We start from the raw sequence: 27,528 nt of genomic DNA on the forward strand, positions 1-27,528 counted from the left end.
TGATTATTTCGACAGTTGTCAAGCAATCTGCTAAACCGATCCCCTAAAAGGTATTTACTCCATTATGGCATTGATCCATTCCTTGCCCAATCTGGGCACAATACGTACTCGCACCTTCAACCCAGAGTCATTGCGGATTCAGGAGTCAAACTGGATTTTCAAATCCCCTAGAAAAAGATCTAGGCTTGCCAGCCAATATGAGGCGAAACGTGTCGGCTAAACCTCTGGAATTATTTCAAAACACAGAAAAGACATGTATATATATATATATATATATATATATATATATATATATATATATATATCTCTCTCGCAGGCAAAACTCCAACCACTTCCACCAAAGCCTCGGTGGCGAAGAAGGAGAAGCAAACCACTTCCTTGTAGGCAAGATGTTATTTCATTCCAACCTCAGCAGCAAAGAACAGATGACGCGTTTCGGGCTCAGACGCCCTTGATCACATACAGGCTGTAACAGGTTGAAGCCATTTAAATGTTATGCCCTTCCTACTCAGGTCACGTGATCGGCAAGTTGGCTATAAACATAACAAACAGACTAGGCGACTTTCTCCTATGGGTTTGATTTTACCAATGTTACATATTCACCATAACATTTGAAGTATTACCCATTAAAACGATATTGATCCCTTTATTTAAATTAATCTAAATGGAAACATTGATTATTGCTAAATATCGTAAAAAAAATATTTTTTAAAAATATTTTCTGATTGCTTCATTATATACAATCTATTTCATAGAAAGTCTGTTTGACAAATATAAATTCCTGGATAAATCCATATACAAACTATTATGTACAATGAAATTTGTTTCTCATAACTGCATGAATGCAAACAGCTACTTACTTCATTCGTGACTCTGATTAAAAAGAATGTGCAAAAAGAATATAGAGCATAGCAGCAATACTTATTTTTTCCCTTTAATATATATATATATATACATATACAACCGCCTGGGTTGCGGTATTGCTGGCGTGCATCCAAACTGCTGGTGGTGCTTGGTAGGACCCCACCGCTGGTGCCTCTTAACAAATACACAAGACTCCTCCAGCTGAATGGTCAGAGTATTAGCACTCATAGGCAAGAATAAAATTACGGTTTTAATCGATCTGGTCTCTCCAGTCTAGCAACATTAAACAATAGACACATTACGGCAGTACAACTGCCTTTGTAAATATATATATGGCAAAGCTTGTATATAAAACTACATATACAGCACAATTTTTATATAAATTCCCGGACACAACAATGTAAATACTGAATAAAGCATTTTGCTTGCGCTCAAATTTTGCATTGTAACTTATACGTTGTGTTATATGAATCCTTTGAAAAATTATATATATATATTCCTATATATGTATGGGAACAAAGGGGCCATTAGGATGGCGGCAGGATTGCCCCCGCCAGGCTGGCGGTAGCCACCGCCGGCCTGGCGGGGGCAATCTGCTCGCCATCCACACCTAAATTCCCCCAGCCATATTATTATGGCATGAGGGACCGCGGCGGACGGAAAGACCGTCCACCGCTTTTCCGCCCTGGTCGCCTTGCGGCCGGGGCGGAAAAGCATTAATATGGTGGTGCCATATTACAATGGGCTAGATTAGATGCCTTTCCTTGGCGGCGATACCGCCACGGAAAGGCATGCGGTCTTCACTCTGGGGGCCCCCTGCGGGAGCACCGCCCACCACAATGTTAAAAATGAGGGATACGCCCGCCACTGTGGCGGGCGCATCCTAATGCCACCATCGGGATCCCTGCCCTTATAGCGGGGGCAATCCACCCGCCATCCGCACCGAAATTTTCCCCGCCATATTATTATGGTCGGAGGGACCGCGGCGGACGGAAAGACCGTCCGCCGCTTTTCCGCCCTGGTCGCCTTGCGGCCGTGGCGGAAAAGGATTAATATGGAGGCGGTGTCTATTAGACACCGCCAGCCATATTACAATGGGCTAAGTTAAATGCCTTTCCGTGGCGGCGATACCGCCACGGAAAGGCATGTGGTCTTCACTCAAGGGGGCCCCCTGCGGGAGCACCGCCCACCACAATGTTAAAAATGAGGGATGCGCCCGCCACTGTGGGGGCGCATCCTAATACCACCATCGGGACCCCCGCCCTTATGGCGGGCGGTCCCTTTTTCCGAAGAGATGTCGGGCGGACAAAGTCCGCCCGTCATCCTAATGGGGGCATAAATATCTGTGATGTATGTTAAGCATAGGCTGCCTACTAGTTTACAGTAGTAGAGTGTTTTGAAGCTATGTGTATGTAGATGGATTACAGTGATCAGTTGCATCTGAAAAGCCAATACCATTGGATCAGAGTATCTTCCTTGATTCCGTTGCTGCCCCAGCTCTTCCAGTCTCTAAGACCAGTCTGTCTCTAACAAAAAGTCTTATTAAGTATGTAAAGGAGGTATCTTATGGAGGACCGACATGAGCACAGCAACCAATTAACGCTGACATAAAATCGAACAGGCAATAAATAAAACTGCTTTTGTGAATGCAACCTGTATCCCTCCCATGAAAGTCGGTGTCCCTCAGGGATCCATTCTAAGCCTGTTGTTATTCAATCTGTATCTGGCTCCCCTCGCCCCTTTGGTCAAGGCCCGCGGTGCAACTATTATATCCTATTCTGATGATACCCAGCTGTTGTTCACCTGCAAAAAGAGCGAGGAGCCTAACAGAGAGAGGATGAACAAATGCTTAAGTGAGGTCTTTGCTTGGTTCAAACTTAAACAACTTCAAAGTAACCCTGAGAACTCCGTGGTGACCCTTTTTGACTCATTTATTCAGGAAGCATGGAGGCGCTGGTGGAGTAGCGACATATCACCCCTTCAGTCATCAGTAGGAGCAGTGAGAAATCTTGGGTTAAAAATGGATGATATGAAAACCCAAGTCAGATCAATAGCGGGAACCTGCTATGGCATCCTGAAAATGCTCCGGGGATTTCTTCCCCTCTTTTCGCTCAACCATAGAAGGACTGTGGTCCAGGTCCTTATTACATCAAGTCTAGACTATGCAAACGTCCTACATCTAGGCCTTCCGGACTGTCTCCAGCATAAACTTCAGGTTATACAAAATATGGCAGCCAGAGCTATTCCTATGTTGGATCCTAGAGAACGGATTCCTCCCCATCTATAGAACTTACACTGGCTACCCATTAGCAATAGAATTTACTTTACGGCCCTTGTGTTGGCCTTTAATGCGCATCACGGCACAGGAGCCCAATACATCAGGAAACAGGTGTCTTTCTCTACTCCTAGCAGAAATGTAAGATCATCACAACTACATCTGATGACGGTGCCTAGGTTTGTGCGCTCTTGTAGAGGCGGCTGCTCCTTTCAAGTCCAAGCAGCCCGCCACTGGAACAGGTTGCCTACCACACTCAGACAATTGAATGATTTAGGGCTCTTTAGAAAACAACTAAAAACATGGCTATTCCATGATCAATCTAGCTAGAGAGTCTGCCTCGTAATGTTTCTTTGCATGTTCAGATTAGCGATGGGACACTATTGAGTAGCTGCACGCTTTATAAATAATTAAATAACATAACATTACATAACAAATCCACACATTTCTTTAACATTAATGTCATTCTTGCTAATCGATGTTAATGCTTTAGGGCGTTCAAATGGTAGAGCCCCCTGGTGTCCAGTGCCCTTTTCGCGTGGCCAAGAGAGCCATCATGACGGACGCAGCTTAACGGAGCTCTGCCCCACCAGCTAGTGAATTTTTCCTGTCACCCCTTGCTCCTGTGCGATTCAGAGGAGTGGATCCGGTGTCGGAGCCGGGCGGCGAGCACCCGGTGGACTCCTGACCGATTTGGAGCGCCATGGGCCGGTGACCGTGGCTGTGAGGAGTGCGGCCTGGGCAGAGGCGTGGAGCCAGGGGCCTCGATTTTCGCGGCAGCCGAAGTGGTGGTGGAGCCGAGGCCAGCGGTGTAGGGGGCGAGTCCCTGGTCTGGTGGTGGGCTCCGGGGGGAAGGGGCCCACCCCTGGTCCGTGAAACACTGCAGTCCCGCAGCGGCGAGGCCTAGATCTGAGAGGCGGAGCCGGTGGCTCGAGTTTGGTGTACCCCCGGCGGCGAGATCCGGTGACTGGCCTCGAGGTGGGCAGTCGGGGGCATATCAGCCCTCAGGAAAGGAGCCAGAAGGAGAGTGACGCCCACGGGGACGCGACCTTGGGCCTTGCGGACTAAGAGGCTGGAAGGGGTCCATGGCTCAACCCACGGCGGTCAGATCGGGGCGGAGACAGGGATGAGAGAGGTGTGGGGCCGGAGTGGTGCCTGCCTGGTCCTGGAGCCTGGGTGAAGAAGCCCAAGGAGTTTGGCTGGCCGATGGGCCCTGGCCCAGGGGTGCCTGATACCCTGTGGTTGAAGGGAAGCTGGACTAGAGCGGGGTCTCCCGGTGTAGGGCCCATTGTTGTTGTGGGCTGTGGACCGAGGCCCCGTTGCTGTGTGGTGCCCCAGGGCTGGGGGGTGCGGCGTGGCGCAGACATGGGCCACTGCTGATGTACGGGGGACAGTGGCCTGCTACATCCCATACGGCGGTTGGACCGGGCCGCAGCGGCAGACGGGGCAGTGTGACGGTGTGGACTGCGTCATGGGGCTCGGTGGAGGCACTGGAGCCCTCTAGTCTGTCGGCCTGCTGAAGGAGGCGAGGAGCACAAATCTAGAAGGTGAGCCCAGGCCTGCAGGTGCTCACTTTCCGGCAGGGAGAGACCTGGGCACGCACACGTGGCCCTAGTGGGAGTTGAGTGGCCCAGCTGGTGGGCGCGGCGACCGGCCTCCCCAGGGGAAGAACCCTGCACCTAGTGGCCATGACGCGAGGCGGAGGTGGTGGAGGGACTACGAAGCAGGGGCCTATTGACAAGTTCAACGGGCCAGGTGGAGGTGCAGGGGCGGCAGGCGGCCAGAAGGACTCCGGGACCAGATAACGCGGCGCTGATGGCAACCATAACCCAGTCCCGGGATATGTTGGATGCAAAGATAGGTGCAGTGGGATCAGTGGAATCAGAGGTTACATTAATGTGCCAGGACTTGAGAATCGCCGTATCCCGCATCACAGAGGCAGAAACACGCATATAGGGTGGAGGACGACGTCGCGACCCTGAAGCGTAAAATGGGCATTCAGAAGGGTCTGGCACTCCGTGCTGAGGATGCAGAAGGGCGGGCAAGGTGGAACAACCTGCGCTTCGTTGGGCTCCCGGAAGGATGTAAGAAAGGCAACATGGAGGGCTTCCTGACGCAGTGGTTGAAGGGCTGCCTCCTCCCTGACTCCCTCTCTAGATGTTTTGTGATCGAGCGGGCGCACAGGGCCCTTATGCAAAAGCCGCCGATGGGGGCTCGTCCACGGCCGGTGATAGCCAAATTATTGAATTATCATGATCGGGACACTATACTGCGACAGGCCAGGGTGAAGGAACCGCTACTCTATGAAAACCATCGTATATTGATTTTTCCAGACTATGCACGGTTGGTGCAACAGCAGCAGCAATCATTTACAGCGGCTAAGGCTTGTCTTAGAGACCTCAGGCTCCCCTATGCCTTGCTCTATCCGGCCCACCTGCGGGTAGTATTTCAGCCCCACACCCATTTGTTCGATACCCCCGAGGAGGTGTTCCGATGGACTGATGAAACGGTGATGGTGAGAGTGCATACACCACCGGGGTTGGAGTCAGATTCGTCATTGAGTGGGACACAGTTGCGGGCCCCACGAGGATCACGGAGGAGGGGTAACTGGAGGTCCAGGTCCCGGTGGGGCTCTGCGTCTGGTGATGCCTTGGAGGAGGGGAAGGGAGCTCCCGAGCATCAAACGGAGGTTCCCTGATATATCCGTGGGACAGTCTGAAGGTACTAGATTTGCAGTGTACCTTGGCATAGTTTTGTGTTTTAGTGTGCTGTTGGTGTCACTGATTTGCGGGCAAGTAACTGTGGTTGTGCAGATGTGACTACGGCTCTGAGAAACGATGTACGGTAGCGGGGCAGAGGGAGGTATATTTTGGGTGGGCTTGTCCCCCTAGTTAAGGGTTGGTTGAGGGTGGTTCAGGGTCTGGGGACTTTTAGATGGGGATCCATTGGTGTGAATGGCCTCTGGTCCCATGTTGGGGGCCGAGAGTCAGTCATTGCGCGACAGGTACTTCAACGTTTTTGAGGTATGGGGTTGGGGGTTGGGGGGAAGGGAGGGCTGGTTGTTCTAGGGGGGGCTCGGTTGGGGTGGGGGGTGAGTTGTACGGTTCTATGGGAGCTTCAATGGTTGTTGTGTGTGCACCTGCAAGGCCCAGTTTCTGGATGTTCGCTCTGGACGTACCCTGATGGCAAACCCTGAGGATGGGGCACGTGGGGCCAGAGGCTCTCTCCGTGTCCTTAGCTGGAATGTGCGGGGATTCCTAGACAAGATTAAGAGGGGGGCGGTATTGCGGCAGGCGAAGAGGGCAGGAGCTGTTGTATTGATGCTACAGGAAACCAACTTATTAGGTACTAAAACATTGTGTCTATAGCGTTATGGCTACCACCAAGTTTTTCATGCAGGTTTCACTAAGGGTTCCAGGGGGGTGGCCATTTTAGTGCACCGCAGGATCCCCTATGTCCACTCCACCCACTGGATAGATACACAGGGCCGCTATATATTTGTTAAAGGTAAGGTTGGGGAGGAGCCTCTAGTGCTGGGATGTGTGTATGCCCCACCCCCTCTACAGTGGTCCTTGGTTGAGAAGCTATTTGCGGTGTGGGTAGACGTCCCGGATACATTGGCGGTTGTGGGGGGGGATTGGAATGAGGTCATGGATGGCATTAGAGACAAGTACAGACCGGAGGGCGGTCAGGGGGCGGGTAATCCCACCAAATTGAGTGACATGATCAGGGGTTTAGACTGGGTAGATACATGGAGGCACATGCACGGTAACAAGCGGGAGTACACGTTCCTTTCAGCTGTCCACAAATCCTTCTCCAGGCTGGATTATATTTTTGTTCCCAGGGCAGTGATTGGTAGGGTGGAGTCAGCGGACATATAACCACGCGGGCTCTCGGATCATTCCCCCACCACCATCGACATCTGTTTAGTCAGGAGACGACAGCCTTTTCGCTGGCGTCTCTCTGTTTGGCACCTGAGATGGCATACTACCAGAAACATATGGGCGAGGCCATAGCTCACTTCTTGACTGAGAATGTGGGGTCTGTTCCGGATACTGGGACGTTATGGGAGGCCATGAAACCCATGCTGCGGGTAGTGGATATAGCCTGGTGCGCGGCTGCCCGTAGGAGGCGTAGGGCAGCATTAATTCAGGCCGAGGCTGAGATTGAGGCGCTGGAGCGTCGGGGAAACACGGAGGGTGAGGGTCCAGCAGTAGGGCAGCTATTATTGGCACAACAGTACTATGCCTCTCTGTTGATGGACGAGGCGTGGCAGATATGGCTAGCGACGCGCAGCAGAATATACCAGTGGGGAGACAAATCGGGGATGATGCTGCACCCGCTATGCCAGGGCGTGTTCCAGGCACAGACCCTGCCGGGGATACGGGATGGTGCGGGATCCCCTGTCACGGACCCTAAAGAGTTAGCCGAAGGCTTCGCTGCCTATTACGCGGATCTGTATGCCCCGAATGAATGCCTTCCTGCAGATGTAGTAGACAAGTTCCTTGCAGACCTGCCACCACGTGCGGTCTCTGATGAGGTGCAAAAGCGCCTTGAGCTCCCGCTGACGGAGGAGGAGCTGGGTACAGCCTTGAGTGAACTAAACACAGGAAAGGCCCCCGGACCCAATGGGTTTCCTAGCGAATTCTATAAGAAATACCATCTACAGCTTGGTGCCCACTACAGAGCGGTTGTGGAAGAGGCCAGGGAACGAGGCAGCCTCCCTCCAGATTGGAGACCTGCAGAGGTGGTGGTATTTCACAAGCCGGGCCGGCCCCCGGAGCAGCATGCATTGTATCGCCCAATCTCCTTGTTGAATGTGGAGGCCAAGATTTTGGCCAAGGCATTGGCCAACCGGGTATTGCCTTATATCACAGACAGAACAAGCCGTACACACAGAGTACTGACACATCATCGACTGGTAGTGACCAATCTTCAAGACCTAAAACGAGTGGGAGACCCCGACAACAACAACAACAACAACAACCAACAAGGGAAGAACAGCTCCCCGAGAGTTCGGGACTTGCTCAAAACCTGACACAAACAAGGAGAGAGGAGCCTTTTTTAGAGGAAGGCCAACAAGAAAAAGAAGACCCAGGAGGGGCAAAGGGAAAAGAAAAGGAGCCACCAATTACCAGGAGTGTAACAGCAGAGAAGAAGAAGGACAAACCCAAGAAAGCAACGACTTGAATAATCTTGTTATTAACATTTCCAGCATCAAATTGGATCACATTTCGATTGAAACATTGCAAAAAGGGATGTCGTTTGTCCCCACTACTGAAACGAATAGATTGGAGCTAGAAGTCAATCTTTACAAACTAATGAGGAAACTACGCCTTAGGCATTTCTTTGATAATGTTGTAACAGAGAGAAGAGATACCCAAGATGACCAACTATTGGGATTGACACCACATAGTACATATGAGTCACCCGTATCACATAAAACTTTAGATACCTTCGAAAAACTGGTCAAAGCTGAGTTATCAAAATTGAGCTTTAAGGCAAAATCAAGACAACATAACCTCACTCAGAAACAGACTGAAGCTCTCCGGAGAATTGCGAATAACCCAAACATCATTTGTCAGAAAGCTGACAAAGGAGGAGCTATAGTTGTTATGAACGTTTCACATTATGAACAGGAAGTGGAGACACATCTTGGGGACAAACAAGTATATTTACTTTTGGATTACAATCCTACTGAGCAATTTGCTAAGATTTTGAAGGATATCATAAATAAAGCTTTTGATGATGGAACTATAAATGAGAAAACCAAAAGATTTTTGAGCATTAATCATGCAAGGAGTCCGGTAATATACATGTTGCCGAAAATACATAAAGACTTGGTACATCCTCCTTTTAGACCCATAGTGTCAACGGTTGGAAGCATACATCAACCAGTAGGTCAATTGTTGGATAGACATTTACAATCAAATGTGATGAGGATGGAAACATTTGTAAAGGACACGACCCATTTCTTGGAAAGACTAGGAATGGTCCAGATGGAAGAAAATTAACAAATCATATTATGTAGCATGGACGTCAAGTCTTTGTATACATCCATCCCTCACCTAGATGGCATTGAAGCAATTGAGCATACTTTGCTCAATACAGAGATGGAACTGAATTTCAAAGTGTTCCTAATGGAACTATTACATTTCACACTGTTCCATAGCTACTTCAAATGGAAAGAACAGTTTTATTTGCAACTAACGGGAACAGCCATGGGAAATTCGGCAGCTCCCGTGTATGCGAATCTATACATGGAACATTTCGAAACCAAGCATATTCTTAAACAAGAACCTTGGAAATCCAAGACCAAAATAATACTGAGGTATATCGACGATATGTTCATAATATGGACTGCTCTAGAATCTGAACTAAGAAATGCCATTGATGAACTCAACACACGCGATGGACGCATTCAATTCACTTCAGAGATAAATGCCACGAAGATTACATTTTTAGACGTTGAAATACGTAGGAAAGGATCCTACTTCGAAACTGATATCTATCGGAAAGTGACTGATCGAAACAATCTTTTGCATCATAACAGTTTTCACAATGATCCCTTGAAAAAACATCTGCCTTACTCGCAAATGTTACGAGTAAAAAGAATCGTATCATCACCGGAAATATCAGAGACTAGAATCAAAGAGATGGAAACGAGATTCAGGAAGAGAGGATATCCCCAAAATGTACTGGACGATGCAAAATCCAGATGTGCCCAGAAAGATAGAAAACACCTATTGATCCAAACTACCAAGAAGGAGAACACAAGGATTGTGGTTGTATCAAAATATTCAACAAAAAGCAAAGTATTCAAGAGCATTATCAAAAGGCATTGGGCGATACTATCTCAAGAGACAGAATTCAATGATATTTTCAAAGAAACACCTCTATTTGCCTATCAAAGGGGTACAAACTTGGGCAATTTGATTAAACCAAGGGTAGAGAACATCAGTGAAACCTTTCATGGGACATTACCTTGTCACAACTGCAGTCACTGCAACAGCATTATCAGAGGAAACACTATTACCCATCCAAGTAAAGGATTTAAGATCAAACTGCGTGTGTCAGCAATGTACGACTCAATGAATGTTGTATACCTATTGAAATGCCCATGCGGACAAGGATATGTGGGTAAGACTGAGAGAAAGATGAAGATCAGGCTCAATGAGCACAAGTCGAACATTCGCAACAGACATTCTAAATCGACAGTTGCAAATCACTTTTGTGAAGCTTCACACAACATCAGCCAACTCAGGTTTACCATCTTGGAAATTGTAAAAAAACGTGAGGGTGTTGATAACCATAAGACCTTACTACAAAGAGAAAACTTTTGGATTTTCAAATTGGAAACCCTCAAACCAACTGGGATGAATGATCGGACCGAATTTAGCTGTTATCTATGATCACAGCTTGAATCTTGACTGGTTACCGTACAATGTGTTTGCATGATTTCGCTTAATTGCCACCTTGTTTAATTTAATTTTTGTTATACATCATTAGTTTTGTTAATCTGCATTTTTGCATTTTTGATAAATAGTATTACTTGAATTCTGTTTTACTTTTTCGTTAACTGTGATGGTTATTGATAACCTTTTTTGATTTTGAAAATTTTACACTAGTTTTACTGCTTATAGGCAAGATATTACAATGTCAAGTAAATTTCACAGCATTCTAGTGTTCGCGCTGTAGCGTTATCTGATTCATCTAACATTTCAGATCGTAGTTTATTTCCTTCTTTTCACTCATGTTGATTGCTTTCACCCTTATCTATCATGGCCGCCTCACTTTTTGTTTATGGACGCAGTCCGTTTTCTATACCCATGGATAAACATGGCGATTTAACTCACTCGCCCGATACCGATCGGGGAACAGCACTTTTTGGGAATGGCGTTTGGAAACTATAACTATATCTAACCGGTAAGCGCACACTTTGTTTTTACCCTTTCCACTTCTGGAATGAACTTCACTCGCGATTTCTTTAATCTAATTCTTTGTTGTTGCACATAGCTTGCCGCTTTTGAGTTGGTGAAGGGGTACCTATACGTCTCGTTTTTCAGCTCCTATGGTCACTTTCACGGTTATTATTGACTTTTGGAAGCACGTTTAGAATAATCCTTCACGGTGTATTCACCTTGACTCCACTTATCCGATAACTTGAGTCACATCACCGCATTCTAAGAGATGTTTGTTAGATCACTCGAATTGGTTAACATGTGTGAGACATATAGCCTCTGACATATCCTTAATTGTGATTATTTAATTTGTAGAACTTGGTCCCTGACGAAGGCTATGAGCCGAAATGCATTGGACAAACCATCAATGTATCTAGGAGTCTGGACTGTTTATTTTGAAGAGTTAACTTTGAAAAACAAAATGAGAATAAAGATGTTTTGAAACATTTTGAATTTACATTCAGAAACCTCTGTGGAACTTTACAACCCCAACTATGGGGATAATGCTGTGACCAGGGGACGTTACTCAATTAAGGGTCATGCAATCTAGTTGTTTACTAGTACCTAGAAGGAGGGTACACCCTGGAGCACGCAACAACCTTTGCAAAAAGAGGGAATCACTGAGTGCAAGCGTGACAAAATTATTTTCTTATATCACAGACCTCATCCACCCGGACCAAGCTGGTTTTATGCCACAGAGGGCGACCAGACATAATATTCGGCGTGCCCATGTGGCAGTGGCGGCGGTTCGGACTGCTGGGGTACAAGCGGCACTTCTCTTAGCCGATATGGACAAGGCGTTTGGCTCGCTGAGCTGGGTCTACCTGTTTGCACTCCTGCCTCGGCTTAACCTTGGACCCCACTTCATGTCGTAGCTGCAATTATTATATACAGATCTGACATCTTCGGTTAGAGTTGCAGTGGCCACATCCTTGAGATTTTCTATTGGGCGGGGTACCCGGCAGGGCTGCCCCCTCTCGCCGTATCTCTTTGCTCTAGCTATGGAGCCGCTGGCCGCGTGGGTGCACATAGATGCGCAGCTGCGAGGGTTTGAATGGGAGCAGGGGCCTTCGGATAGAATTGCGCTATACGCTGATGATGTCCTGTTCTTCCTTACGGACCTCAATAGGTCGGGCCACGCCTCTTACGCATTCTGCAGATCTTTGGTGAGACCTCAGGGCTGTACATGAACCCACGTAAGTCAACGTTATGGTTATTAGGGGACATCTCGGGGGTGGGGAACAGGGCTTCAGCGCTTCAGGTAGCGGTGGGGGGGGCGTTAAATATCTAGGGGTGTTCTTATCTGAGGTTCCTACGGTCTCTTGGGAGCGGAATGTAGCGCCGGTCTGGAAGCGGGTCCAGGCGGATATTAAGACATGGTCCCTCATGCCCCTGACAATCTATGGTAGGTCGGCCATCTTTAAAATGGTGGCCCTGCCCAGGCTGCTCTATCAACTGCAGAATCACCCTTTCCATATCCCACCCCACTGGTTCCGGCAGTTGGACTCCGTACTAGGGCAATTCCTCTGGGCGGAGGCACAGTCCGGGTGACGTTGCGCACTTGCTTTTTGTCAACCTATTGTGGTGGACTGGCGACCTCGGATATCCTTTCTTATTACCAAGCTTCTCATCTTCTAGTTTTAAATGAGTGGTGGTATGGGGACAGGGGGGACCCGGCATATGCCCTGGGGCGCTACCTCACACACTGCATACTATCTTATATGCGGCACAAGCAGGGAAGGCACTGCCGCCGGTCACACAGGTAATGTTTGAGATCTGGAAACAAGCTCTACATCGAATGGGGTGGTGGAACACCCTGAAGGGGGAAACTCCCCTTTGGCATAATGGACGCCTGCCTGGACTGGCGACGCTGCAGGGCTTCAGGGGATGTAACAGTATAGGAATATCAACACTGGGTAATGTACTGTCAGGAGTGACACTTAAGTCCTTTCAGGATTTGAGCAGCGAATATGGTATGCCTCGATCTCGATTTTTTAAGTACCTCCAGTTCCGCCACGCTCTTGCCCCGTGCCTGGAGGGCCTAGACTCCCTCCCTGAGTTTAGTCCTCTGGAAGCAAAGGTGTTCATGGGAGACTTGGAGACAAAAAAAATATCACGCATTTACCAGTCCTTGGTCACACACTGCTCCTCCTCACTGCAGAAATTACGGGAGACCTGGGAAAATGATATCGGAATACTAGAGGAAGAGGATTGGAGGGAGGCATTGGCAGCCCCCAGGGGTGCTGCCATAGCAATCCGCTTACGACTCATCCAATTTAAGTACCTACACAGGGTGTATTTCACTAGACAGCGACTGTGACGGGAGGGACTCATTGCTTTACCGGACTGTCTCAGTTGTGGTCAGGAGGTGGGGACGTTCTTGCACACAGTGTGGAGCTGTAGCTCTTTAGACAGGTTCTGGAAAGGGGTGTGGGATGGTCTATCTGAGGCTCTGGGGTGGGTGCTCCCCCGTACACAGCAGCTGGGCCTATTACATGTACTGGATGGGGTGGGGGTAACATCTATAAGAGGCACCTATTACTGCTGAGACTCACACTGGCCAAAAGGGACGTGGCCAGAGCGTGGAAGGATTCGCGGGCCCCCTCTGTGGTGGTGTGGAAGAGAAGGCTTGATTTTTGCATGGGCATGGAGCGGCCGATTTTTATTGCCCGCGGGTGCCCACGAAAGCACTATAAAATCTGGAAGCGCTGGGCCGATTTTAGGGGTCTGTGGCTTGAGCCTCCGGTGGAACAGGACCTTCCAATGGATATATGAGGGGGCTATGATAACAGGTGTATGCATACTGTCAGTTTAGTGTATAATGAATAGTAGAAGTGAGATGGATACCGTGCGGCGGGGGATTGTGGGATCCGGGAGGGGAGGCTTGTGGGGTGGGAGGTTTGGGGGGGAGGGGGGCGATTATTGCTTAGTTTATGTTTCAGTGTTTACTGTAAGAAAAAGTGGATTACGATTCAATTGCTGTGACATATTTGACCTGCAGATATCTCTGGGGTACAGGGCTCTGCGAAATGTATGCGATTGGTCAATAAAATGTGTTTTTTTTTAACTGAGGAGGAAGGATTATCATCTCTGTAGCTATACATAAAATCCCGGAAATGTTTTAACTGTTCTAACCTACCATCCGTGCTTCTGGCGTTGTAAAAGTTGATTATTAGTAATCGTTGATTTTTAAGGGGAAAAAGTATAATCACCTGAATACTAGGTGAGTCTATACGAAGCTGTCACCAACTAACACCAAAAAGACATATTACGGTCTGCCTGGAGGGAAGGACTGGCTGGAGGACGAAATGAAATAAAACCATCCAACAAAAAAAGGGGCCAGCCATGGCTCAGGTTTCTTGAAGACAAATGAGATCAAACTTAAAGACAAGGGGCTTATTTGCAAGGCCCTTGCGCCGCCGGTGCGTCACTTTTAATATGGGAAAAACTGAGGTACCAGCGGCACAAGGGGCTTGTAAATAAGCCCCAAGGTTTTGCCGTAATTCGTCAGAGGCCTCACTTCACAGGCCTGCAATGTTCCAACTCAAACTGTGGGAATTATTTCAATCAGCTATATCAGACTTAATAGGGGTACAATCAGGGCACAAGTCGTAAAAAAAGAAGTGGGGGGACGCTGACGTCACAACAGGAAGTGACGTCACGAAAGGTGGCTTGCACCATCAGACTCATTGCCTCCCCTCGCTCACCCCTTAGATACGATTGCTTCAGAGAAGCCAGCGCGTGAGCAGCGTTCTGAATGAGCTCCGATCTCACCCCAGAGAGGCCAAAGAGTGAATGTGTAGCTCCATTTGCTGCAGTTATCGAGCTCCCGGTAAAATAAGTGGGGGGGACGCCGTCCACTTGCGTGGTACCCCGACTCGAGCCCTGGGTACAATTATTATCAGAAATTGTAGATTTTAAAGCAATATCATAGGTGAGCTGTCAGTCATTACTACCCATTGAGCTCAATACCTGCCCTGTTATCTTTTTTTTTATTCACAACAGCATGCCCTCTGTAAACGAACCCTAAAAAGGTAAATCCGGTCATACACTGTATCATCATCCATGTATCTGAATCAGGCCCCTAGGTTGAATCAAAGTTATGAGCGTCGCCCACGTGCTGTGCTTCCAGACTTCTCGGTGTTGCAGTCTGGCGCCTTCCTTTGATCTCACACCAGCCATGAGGCCACCACACACCTCCCAAAACAACCACTGTAAACAGTCTGTGCCGTTCCCGCCTCTGATGGAACCTGCGCCCCGGTCCGCTCCATTGCCGCCTGTTCGCCGGTCAGGCTCACACACGCCCAGCCATTCTCTGATGATTAACAAGCAAATTCATGTTGCCTGTCAAGCGCATCAGGACTTTTTCTTCCGGAGGCTACGAACAAGAAACCATTAACTTCCGCGGCGCTGCTCTAAACTCTGGGGAGGAGGAGGCCTGACACAGTGCAGGCCGAGGAATGTGTAAGAAGCGAGAGCTCCGACGTCGGCCGCTAGGGGGCGCTTGTGCAGACAAGAATACGACCTCCCTGCCACAGTGCCATCGAGCACACGAGTTGAGCTGGCAAAGTCCCTGTCTCAAATGCTGGAAAATCTGATCTCTCCGTCAGGGTTTCCGCCTTTCTCTGTACTGCCCAGTTTTCTGTACTGAGAATTTTGAAGGCCCTGGGGCTGGTGACTGAGTAAAAATATGTGTAAAACCCCTGGAATTTCTTTTTAACATAGGAATTCAATTTCTACCTTTGTTTACAATAACGCCTCGTATAGGGTAGTAAGCACTACAGAGACATATGATGTAAATGCATTCATTAGGAATAGTTTCCACAGATCTAACTTAGTACTGAAACAAATTCATCTAAGAGGGATAAATAAATGCATGCTTTAAATGATTTTCATTAGCTAAAAATACCACGTTGGTTAAATAATGGCCAGACGGTACCCCCTAACTGATTCCAATAGCAAAACGGGCTTATGCTTTAAAGAAGTCATTCACACCATCCTGCAAAAACTCACTTTTCCCTGATCTCAAATTTAAATTCTTTCTATAGTATTGTCACTGTTATTTTTTTTTGACATGCATACAACGCCAAAAAAAAGGTCCCAGCCAACATGAGTACTCTATACAGCAAAACGTAATGGAACTTGTTCCATAAATGATTTTTCCACTCTGAAGCCTGACATACAGATATAAATATTTGTGACTTTTGTGACTTAGTTATATACAGTTTATGCTTCATTCACAACTCCTGGAGAGTGTTCAAATGCATGGGATACAACTACACCCACTGCTCATTTGTGAGTAATTTACTAAAGCATTATAACCCAACGGAGTTTCCATTTCTTAAAGGATAAGTGCTGGGCCCAGCCCAAATTTTTCTCAGAAGCCTGGTGACGCCACTGCCGAATGTCAGGGGGCGAAATATCAAGATGTCCTAATCTTAATTCTACCTCATTCTTTTATTTCTTCCACCAACTCACTCTCTCTGCCCATTTATCTGATTCTTGCCATTTTTTTATCCTTTCTTTCTCCTTTTTTTGTTATTGTTTTAGCATCCTTTTCTTCCTCCAAATTCCCCCTTTATTACCTATTTTTCTCTTGTTCTAGGTCTGATGACTAAAATAAGTCTCGGTCTCCAAAAAAGAGTGCAGATGGGCCGCACCTGCAACCACCAGCTCCAATTGAGCAGCAGTCTTAGGGCTTTAAAGCTACTAGAACAGTCCATCTATTGGTGTGATAATGTTCTACAAGAAACTAGGGCAAACTGAAAGACAAGCACTGGAAAATTGGAGCAGGAGGTCTACACCAGCCATTATTGGCCCTGAGCCACTCCATTATTTTTAGTCAAGATTCCAATATTCCAATGTTCTAATAAGATGTAGTGTTCAACTCCCTTTGCTCACTTTCTCAGTGGGTATGTCAGAGCAGCCGCCAGGGAAATTACATGCAAATACGATGAATACTGAACTTACATAGCCTGAATTCGAAAAGGTTAATAATGTCCAATCTGCTAAAAAACAGCAGATTCACTAACCGCACCTCCGGTAGTGTACTCTCTCTTTGACGAATACCTAGATGAGTAGACCTGCTGCAGGCGAAGAGTCCTCCAGGTCTGTCAATGGCTCTGCCAAAGTTCAGTGTCAACTCTGCCTTAAATGAAGGCAGGTTTGCTGCCTGACCAAAATGGTCTGATTCGGTACGGTGTCCAGGGCATTTAATTTCATTTGTGACTGTCATGGAATTGGTGGATGAACTTAGTACAGTAAGTGTGGTACCCTAAACATCCTCAAGTATATTAGTGAAAGTTTTTTTTCATATTGAATGTTTTTAATTTTTATCGACATTACCATGTAAACATAAAAATGCTATTCGCTGTGTATTATACACCTTTAGACCGACCATAGCTAACGCAGGTCTGTGTTTAAAATAGCTAACGTTTGGCTGCCATCTTGTTTCATGGCACCTGTGCATTTTATTTCCAGGAGAAGCTGTAGTACAAATTAATAGAGAGAGTGCAGAATACAACACACATGGAAAGAGGAAAAACAAGGAGAAATAAAGTTATTTCTCCTCGTTGTGCCTCCCCTGGGGAGGCGTAAAGTTATGGCGCATCCTCAGGTTTACATGGTTATGAAAATCTGGGGAAGCATAAAAAATCATAGGTGTTGCAAGGGAAAACCCACCGCTACACCCATGCCTCACTAGCGCAGAGTAAGGCAACACAGCAATCTGTGCTACCTAGCCTAACTCCATATCTATGAGGCCATTCAGAGCCACGCAAAGTGGCTTTGCGTGACCTAATAAATATGATTTTGTAGTTAGCGTCACACAAAGTGAAGTTCCAGCGGCGCAAGGGGACCCATATTATATGCCCCTAACAGACCAAAGAATGTAAACAGACAGTATTTGAGGGCTTAGAGTGAAATAATGTGTATAATTCTGATAGTTTCTATTACATTTTCTTCATAGTTATTAACACGACCCAGGACTACTTTTTAATCATCTGATGTTTGATATTTTGTATTGCTTGTTTAGTTGGTTTCTCAGAGCCAATGAACTAACTAATTCAAAGTAAAGTATAAAGTTCTTATTCAATAGAGATGATGTATTAGTATCAGGGGGTGCTCATCTGACCCTCTTACACCACTATCCCAGGTTTCAACAGAAGTTGAGTAGACTCCACTCAGGGGCACCACCCGTTAGTCTCTTTGTGATGTAGTTAGGAGTCTTTATCAACCCCGGACACTTGACGTGAGGTAAACTCTGGGTGTAGTCCAGCGTAGTGATCTTCTAATGATCAATACAAAACACAACATGCTCCTGCAGGTGGCTCACTAAAGCGGAGTCCACAAGGAATAAAACACACGCCAGCCCTAAGGCCAAAGGGAAAGGCAAGATGACCAGCTCCGTGTACATTGCATTAAAAACAGTTCTTACAAATGTCATGTGGGTAATCATGGAGTGTCTTTAACACATTTTTATCCATAGACCAATGGTCTTGTTAAAGGACTTAGTAAGACCCTAAAAATAATGACAGGTGACCAGCAAGAGCCTTTGTGGAAGAAGCGTGCTACCCTCCTCCCATTCACTGAGTTTGCCTATTGGATGGGACCAAAGAAGGAAGTGGGTTTTAGTTCCATTGAATTTCTGTTTGGGCACCTGGTGAAAGTTCTTCTTAGCCTTGTTACAAAAACATGGAAAGACTAGCCGCATAAAAATGTGCATGTAATTAGGTAGCATAGCTTGAGCATAAGGCTTACAAAACCCCAGAGCATGATGAGAGCTACAAAGAATCTGAAGTCGGACATTGCTGATCGAACACCGGACACCCTGACATAGTACAAACCTAGACAAGAGGTTTGAGCGGCTCAACCTGTTAAGACTAGAGATCTATAGTCTAAGTAGTGTAGACCCTCAATAATACTAGTTACAGTGATGCCGACTATTTCGTTTTCTGTGGTGGTTTCTTTATGGGTCATCGCCACCTGTTTGTTTTGCCATATAAATTGTTTAATAGTGTTATTGGTTCCTTATTTGACCCGGGCAAAGTTACATGAGAGGGGAAGGGGAGCCTCCGCTCCGAGCCTGCTTGGTGATTGGCAGGTGAATTGCGCATGTAGAGTTGGACGGGTGTCTTGCTCTGGCCGGCCCGACATGCGCACTTGAACCTTCTCCAGGCTCTGCAATGTAGGAGCCCCAGAGATTGTTGCCACACTCTCCTAATTAGTGTTGGGAGTCAATGACTGAGCCAATTCCTGTGCTGCTGGAGTCATGGCGGTGGGACTGGGCCTGAAAGAGGTGAGGTCATAACTTGCTCGTGGCATGCAGGCACACGACTAGAGTGGAGCCTGAGGCACAGACAAAAAACTCATTGTGTTCGTTACTGGATGGTGAGTGTGTTTAAACTTTTAGTTAGCCTGACTCGCATCTCTCTGAGTCTCTGTCAGAAGAGGGCAGTCAGCTCTTAGGTATCAGATGACGCCTTGATTGTATGCCGTCCCTGAGCATAATAAAGTTTGTTTTCAGTGCCGGGACACTCCAGGGAGTGGCTGCGCACTCTATAAATATACGCTAACATAACATAACGAAGAGCGGGACGTCGGCTGCAAAAAACAGCAAGATTAAAATCGAAAGAAGCGTGTTCATAAGAAATTGTCACTTTGCCTGAAGTATTGCTAGCTCTGCTGTGCATTGTGAAGTGAGAAACGCAGTTCCCAAGAAAGCATTATGACAATTCTAGCCTCTTTACTGTGAAAACCTATTGCCACAGACACTTCCCCCACAAAAATATCTGGTTGTAATTGCTTTTCCCCCTTTGCGTTCCAAGTCACAGAAACCTGTTTTGTGGGGCACAGTAAAACAGCACCAATCTCACTGCCAGCTGATGCTCTTGCAGGCGACCAGCGATGCCTTTTAAATGCTAACAAGAAACGGCGAGGTGGTTTAGCTAAGCCAACCTTTACTGTGGGTATAGCTTAATCTGAGTATGCAGAAGTCGCTTCTTTGTGGCGTGACTCACCTGCATTCACTTCATTATAAAGCACCTGTAGTGGCAGATACAAGACTGAACTGTTGTGGATGTTTGTAAGGAGAAACTAAAGCTGCCTTGTGTTTCATGGCTTCACAATCTCTGCTGGCCCCTCAGACAAGCCACAGCAGCTAAGCGTTGTGCCCATAAATGATTCACTGAGCGGAGCACTCTTTTTAATACAGAAAGCCCGCCATCTCATTCCAAAATACATAATACGTTATTCAAGAAGTTCTGGTTTGTTGATCTCTATAAAGCACAGGAGGCGCTATATGTGACGGATACGGACCCAGTACGTGCTTTAGGAAGCAATGGGTCCATGCACTGAAGAGGCACGCTTAAATATATTTTAAACTGCATGACTTTACATGACATATCAGCTTGTCTTGTTAAAAGAGGGCCACGGATGGTCCTAACATGGGGAGTGAAAAAGACAAAAAAGCTTGGGAGCAATGTTTTTTTTTTGTTTTATGATTAACTTATGTCTTACTCCATAGGAGACAGACACAACAACATCAGGGGCATCATTTTTGAGGTTTTGCCGTAGGGCAGCGCCGCAGGCCTTCCTGCTGCACTGCCCTACGGCAAAAGAAAAGGGAAGGAATGTTCCATTATCTGTCAGATAAGGCGCATTCCTATCCTTTTCCCCTTTAGCGGCGCACAATGGCCTCAGTGCACCAACAAAGGCACCTTTGCACCATGGTGCATGCATTGCGGGATGATTAGTTTTGTGAAGGAAGGGAAACTTTCTTGCGAAAAAACTATCACAAGAGGCTTGTTCCTTTTCCTATGTGTGCTGCAAAATGCGAAGAGAAATGAAGATATCTCCTCGTTGTGCCTCCCTTATGCCTCCCCTAGAGAGACGTATGGTTTTGGCGCTACCTCAGATTTACGATTTCTCGTAAATCTGGGGCAGTGTCAAAAAGCCAAGGATGTTGCTGGGAACGCCCCCAGCAACACCCATTGCACGCCCCTTTAACGAAGAAAACTGTGTTAAAGGGAACAATATTTATGATGCAGCATAAGCCAAAAAAGTGCCTTAGTGCTGTTTCGTGAATATAGAGCAGGCTCCTGAGCCACGGAACATCACTAAAATGACTGTCCCAATGATTTTCTAACAAACCTGTTTGGATTCCCAGGTTCGAATATATAGTGCCTGATGTATCAAAGGATTTTATAAAGTGCTTAATTTGAGGGAACAGCACTTATTTTATTATCATCGAACATTTAACAAGGGGAAAGATGGAGGAAGGAAAAGATGGAAAAACCTTCACAAAAAGAGAAACCTGAACCTGCAAGAGTGGGATAAAGAGGTAGGGAGTGTCTGGGCAGTGGATTAAAGAGGCATGAGGTGGATTCATGGCTGTGCAGCCTTTGTATTTGATGTGCCATCATTTAATTGTGCTGGCCGTGGGCTTCTGCGTAGCGATTTGGGCCCCGGTACTCATTGTTTTACCCATTAAGCACCGATTTTACCCATTCTGTGTATATGAAGAAGTGAATTGATATTAAGTGAGCCACGATAATCTGATGGGCCTGATTCACAAAAGGTTCTCCGCCCTCCTGGTGGAGGCTCAGCAGTCGTGGGGGAGTCTCCACCCTCGGGCGGAATCTCTGGAATGAGAATTCTCACTGCGGAGAACTCGGCCTAGGTGCAGAGACTTCTCCACGACTACGGGCCTCCGCCACCAGTGTGGAGACCCTTTGTGAATCAGGTCTGATGTGTCTGCATCTTCATTTGCTATGCAGAGTGCTTTTCAGCAAGATGTTTGATCAAAAAAATAATATAAATATGTTGTTTTGTACAGTGACATTTCTGAAACTATCAAAAACCCATATGAGGCAGAACTAAATAGGATTTTCGTGAAAGGCTAGAATTATTACTTTTGCCTCATACACTTGCGGAATAAAATCTTCAAAACACCATTGGCTAGAGACTACCAGGCAGTGTTTAATTTGAGCCACTGGGGCCCACGGATACTCATTTTTTGGGGACTCACACATCCTTTTCTTCAACAGACTCTGACCCAGAGCATAGATAGAGAAAAGCAAACAGAGGGGGGAGGAAGGAGGAGAAAAAATACTGAAAAAATGTGACAAAAAGAGAAAGCAGGGATGAAAAAGTACGTGCAAAAGTGATATTAAGGGGTAGGATTACTTGATACGAAATGGAAACAAGACTAAGAAGCCCTAGTTTTCGGCACACTCACATTAAATATCGGTAGCTGTGGGCATCTGAGAAAAATGTTGTGGCCGATACTTACTCTTTTACAACTTAAGCACTACCCAGGAGATTGTGGGTCAACCTAATTAAACTTTTCCATCAATTCTACAAATTCCATCAACAGGATATCATCCTTTGCCATTACCACCATGCTTACTTGTCCGCAAACCGTAATTTGGAAGCAAAGCTCCATCAGACATGGAGTAACTGCTGCCCCGGGACCTTGGTGTGTCATAGACATTGCTTTATTTGAGCCAGTGGTTTCCGGTACTCGGCACCAGCATTTCATTGTTAGCACTGGTATTGCTGTTTGTTGCATTTAGGGATGAGAACAACTACACTCGTTTATTAATTCTATGTACATTTAAAATGACTAATACCTGCCACCGAAGCCATTCTTGCAGCTTTGGACTGGAGGCTTAAATAGTCTGAACTGTCAAACATTTAGGAATCTGATAGGCTGTAGTTGTTTCGGTTCTGTCATTGGCAGCGATGCCAGGGGCAATGGGTGGTGAATGCTGCAGCGACATCCTGGGGAGGGCCCTGCCACTTTTTAATTTTTTTTTTTTTACAAATTAAGCACTGATTACCCTCTGACGACATACCATCAGACATCTGTAAGATCAAGGAGAATTTTGACAACATTGGAACACCCGCCCCACATGGCGCATGCAGCCGACGCCTCCCTCCCGTGCTCTGGCCCTGCTCCGGCAGAGGGTGCCTTCAAGGGCTCCGCGCTTGGCGGAATGTTCCAAGTACATTTAATTAGGGACATTCATCATACGAAGTGCACAGGAACGACGAGCACCACATTAGGCGACCAATAACAGTAAATCAAAGACACACGAGTTAGACGCCAGTGTCCCAGGGCCGCGTTTGTTTTCCATGTGCTCCATTTATAAAAGATGTTTATGTCGCAACGTGCTTCGCGTGCACTTAGTGACGGAGCGCGCGAGAGTACGTGGGGACGTCCTGACGGCGCGTCCCTGTGATGTGGTCTCCTCAAAAGGAGAGGCAGGGAGGGGTGAGGGGGGGTGACAGGAAAAGGGGGCATTTCTGTGGCCTCCCCTTTGTAGCGTCGTAGGTTACAGTTTGAGAGCGAGAGAAGAGAGAGAGAGAGAGATTCATTGAAAGGTTAGTAAAGAGTAAAGAGAGAGAAAAGAGAGAAAGGAGAGAAGTACAGAGGGAGATACAGACAGAAGAGGCACGGAGAGAGTGTGGGACTGACTGTCAGACTGTCGCGCGAGTTTGAAAACGTAAGAGCGTACGAGCACGAGTCGAGGCGGGGTACCCTCACTTATTTTACTGGGAGCTCGATAACTGGAGCAAATGGAGCCACACATTCACTCTTTGGCCTCTCTGGGGCGAGATCGGAGCTCATTCAGAACGCTTCTCTGATGCAATCGCATCTAAGGGGTTAGCGAGGGGAGGCAATGAGTCTGATGGTGCATGTTGTAACCTAGTTCGGGTTTCCCCCGCAACCCTAGGCAAATGGTGCCTACCAGCTCTCCTGCGCGAGAGCATCCATTGTCCCCTGCCCTCCTGATTGGTTCCCCAACATTCCGCACTGTCCTGGTTCCGTTCCCTTGCCCCCTACTGCCATAATGATTCTGACTAACTGACCTACGCACTGCCTTAAGGTGTGGGGCTGATTCAATAAAACTTCTACTTCGTTATCTTACCTTGACTCTGACTATAATTGCAACAGTGGCGACGAGGACCTCAGCCCCTCACCGCGAACCCACTGCCTTCCAGTTTGAATGCGGAAGCAACCTCTTCTTAAGGCACGGTGCTACAGCCGGTTCAAGGAAGAACTGGTTTGATGTTAATAGGTCAAGGGCAAAGAACAGCTCTGTGATTTCAGCAAGTCGACTTTTGAGTGAGTCGAGCGTGAAATGAGCCATCGACTTGTGAGTGAGTCGAATGTGAAATGAACCAAGGACGCTTAGCAGATTGATCCGACCAGTGAAAACCATTTGAAACTCGAGCGTTCTTGTGAAACTGACGAAGTAAGACTCGAGATAAGGATAACTGGACTCTGCGCAAGCAACCTCTTCTAAAGGCACGGTGCTGCAGCCGGTTCAAGGAAGAACTGGTTTGATATTAATAGGTCAAGGGCAAAGAACAGCTCCGTGATTTCAGCAAGTCGACTTTTGAGTGAGTCGAGCGTGAAATGAGCCATCGACTTGTGAGTGAGTCGAATGTGAAATGAACCATGGACGCTTAGCAGATTGATCCGACCAGTGAATACCATTTGAAACTCGAGCGTTCTTGTGAAACTGACGAAGTAAGACTTGAGATAAGGATAACTGGACTCTGCGCAAGTTAATGTGGTGAGCCGTGAAGTACAGTGAGGAAACTGAACAGCCTCCGTGAACCTCGGCAAGTATTTGGAAAGTGAAAGTGATAAGTGAACTTTGGACTTTCTAAAGATTGACTGTGACCGGTGAATACTAATGAAACTTCAGGCGTTTTGTGGTAATAGTAAAGGAAAAAACAAACACACTGGAATCTGAGCGAGTCCGTGAGGTGAGCCTGGGTAGCCGGGTGGTGGTGATGTGAGCGGAGCAGGGACCCATACTAAAATAATCTCTGTAACCGCATTTAATGATGTATAAGCTGCGCGTTAGCGTGTGAAGTAAGAACCTCCTCACATTCAGAGCAATCCCAAGGCCTAACGAGTTAACGCTCGGAGGAAAACAAAGAATCCCCTGCTAAAAGTACATAAGCATTACAAGGATTTAGCGTGTCAAATTCCTCACAGTGTTGAAGAAAAGTGCAGCGCATGACAAATAAGCTGTTTCCTGAGTGAAAGTGAGGTGCATTTAGAGCGGCGCAAACCCTTGATTGTTTAACAATCCGAAAGAAGAAGGGCGACTCTCCTCAGCGCGAGGCGAAGAGGCTCATCTAAAAGTTAGAAGTGAATCGGCATCGGCGAGTGTCAGCTGTCCTTCTGGCCCTTTTCGGTATATTCTATGGAGTGATTAGCTTACCTTGAAGCAGCACATTCGGGAACTCGAGGGAGGTTGCGGCTGGCAGACCTTGGCGGCGCTCGGCGATCGTAGAGTTTTCCTCAGCACTTTGGCGCGAAGGTGAGAACGACGCACTTCACGCAGCAGCGCCACCTTGCTGTCGAAGGCCGTAACTGCTTATGCACACGATGATTTCGAGAAACACTAAATGGGCTGATATATGGAAACGTTAGAAAAAGGTATACCCAGTTAGTAAAAAAAAAAAAAAAAGTCTGAACACCCTTTTCTAAGTAAAATTCTGAAACTAAAACTAATGAGCTAGGAAGAAACTAAGGTACGGTCAACACATAAAAGGAAATTATATAAGTGGAATTTGTTTGCTGCAGCAATATGGATAGAAACATAATGTGCATCTTACCCTCACCAGAGAAAGAAGTCATGAAGGGAGCAAACAGAAATGTATTTGAGGAGGTGATGGACGATTTAAGTGTACATTACAAACAAAAGCTGTTTGTCAACGCACAAAAAGACAAAATTCACTGGGGAAATGGTGATTGTAAAAATGAATTGGACATAAGTGAAACCAAACCTGAAAGTACAATTGACATAAGTGGAGTTGGAATCAACATCATCGCTGATTCAGGTTCAAGTTGTACAGTAATAAACAAAGATATTTGGAAGTGTAAATTGACTATGACACAAGGGAATGAATTAGATGAAGCTGACACATCCCCAAAGACATACACAGGAAAAAACATTAACTTAATAGGTTGTAGAGAAGCAAAGTTGAGCTATATGAAGAGAAGTACATGGAGTATAGTTTATATTTCAGAAGAAGGACCCTCGGTACTGGGGTGGGAAGAACAGAAGAAATGTAAAATAATGATAGATCCCAACCGTACTGAACCTTTGAATAGGCTGGCACAAAACAACAACAAACTCAGTACAAGCTCCAAGATGTTGAGTGAGAGAAAGCCATCGTCCACGACCAAAAGTGGATGGACCAAGGCTGCATGGAGTAAAGAATGGAAAAATGAAGCGGCCATTAACAAATTCAAAATAAAACAAAATGCATTCATGAGTTATGATGTTGAGGACAATATTAGTGAAGAAGTTCTGGTAGATAAAAGTGAACCGGCCTATGAAGGAACATGTATGGTTTCTCAGTCCAAGGTGCTAGTGGAGGACCTTTGTAAATCTACCTGCCACAAAGATGAGGAAGTGTGGCACTCTACTGCACTGATTAAGTCAAAATCCATCACAAGAAAGAATGATGCTGATGACAGTGATCAGGAAGAAGATTATGGTCAGTGTCTGGTGGAGTCTAGGTGCAACATGCTAGGAGAGTACTATGACTGGTCATACAATGTAGAGCCAGGGAATGAAAGTAAGGAGGCTCACAAACACGTACTATGTCCTCACCCCAAAGCTCAGTTATGGAAAAACAAAGGGTTGGTGGAACGCTGGAGAGAATGTGAGTTAAGAGACACAGAGGACACAACCACCTTCTCTAGTGGAACTCACTTGATGAAATTGGAAGGAGGACAGGTCTTTGTGGATGCATGTATTGAAGGAGTGAGAGTTGTTGGAAAAGAAAGTACAAGTGACACTGGTACAGAGTACAACAAGAGAATTGACGTCAGACCTACCACCGTGGGTGACAACGTGAGGGACACCCGTGGTATAAGTAAGCGTAGGCGTAGACGCAGTACATTATGGTCCTGGAAATATCCCAAGAAAAAGGATTCTAAAGCCGTGGTCACCCACCTGGATGGAGAAGTCAGTACAAGTAATAGCAGACAGGAGCACAATACCAAAAGGGATTGCCAAGGTGGAGTGAACGATGAGGAATCAGAGAAAGGGAACAGGAAGGCACTCAAACCAGCACTAAGCCCACATCATGTGGCAAACATAGGAATTGACTAGACGCATACTGAACTTGCGGGCCAGCATAAGACCTGTGGAACAAAAGACTCAGCGAGCCCTCACGGAAGTTCACCATTCACGTTGGGGATTTAACTGAACTGTGTGTGGGCCTGCACGAAACATTGGCAAGTTAAACAATGTAGTGTCAGACGATGAGGAAATGGACACACGCAAACACCTACATTATTCCCACCCTGAAGGTTCTATGCAAAGAGATGTGAGTTGATGGTGATAGAACCAAGTTGGACGCTGTCCCACTCTCAGAATCACGATTCACACT

Source organism: Lissotriton vulgaris, chromosome 2_1 (assembly GCF_964263255.1).
Source record: "Lissotriton vulgaris chromosome 2_1, aLisVul1.2, whole genome shotgun sequence".
NCBI lineage: Eukaryota > Metazoa > Chordata > Amphibia > Caudata > Salamandridae > Lissotriton > Lissotriton vulgaris.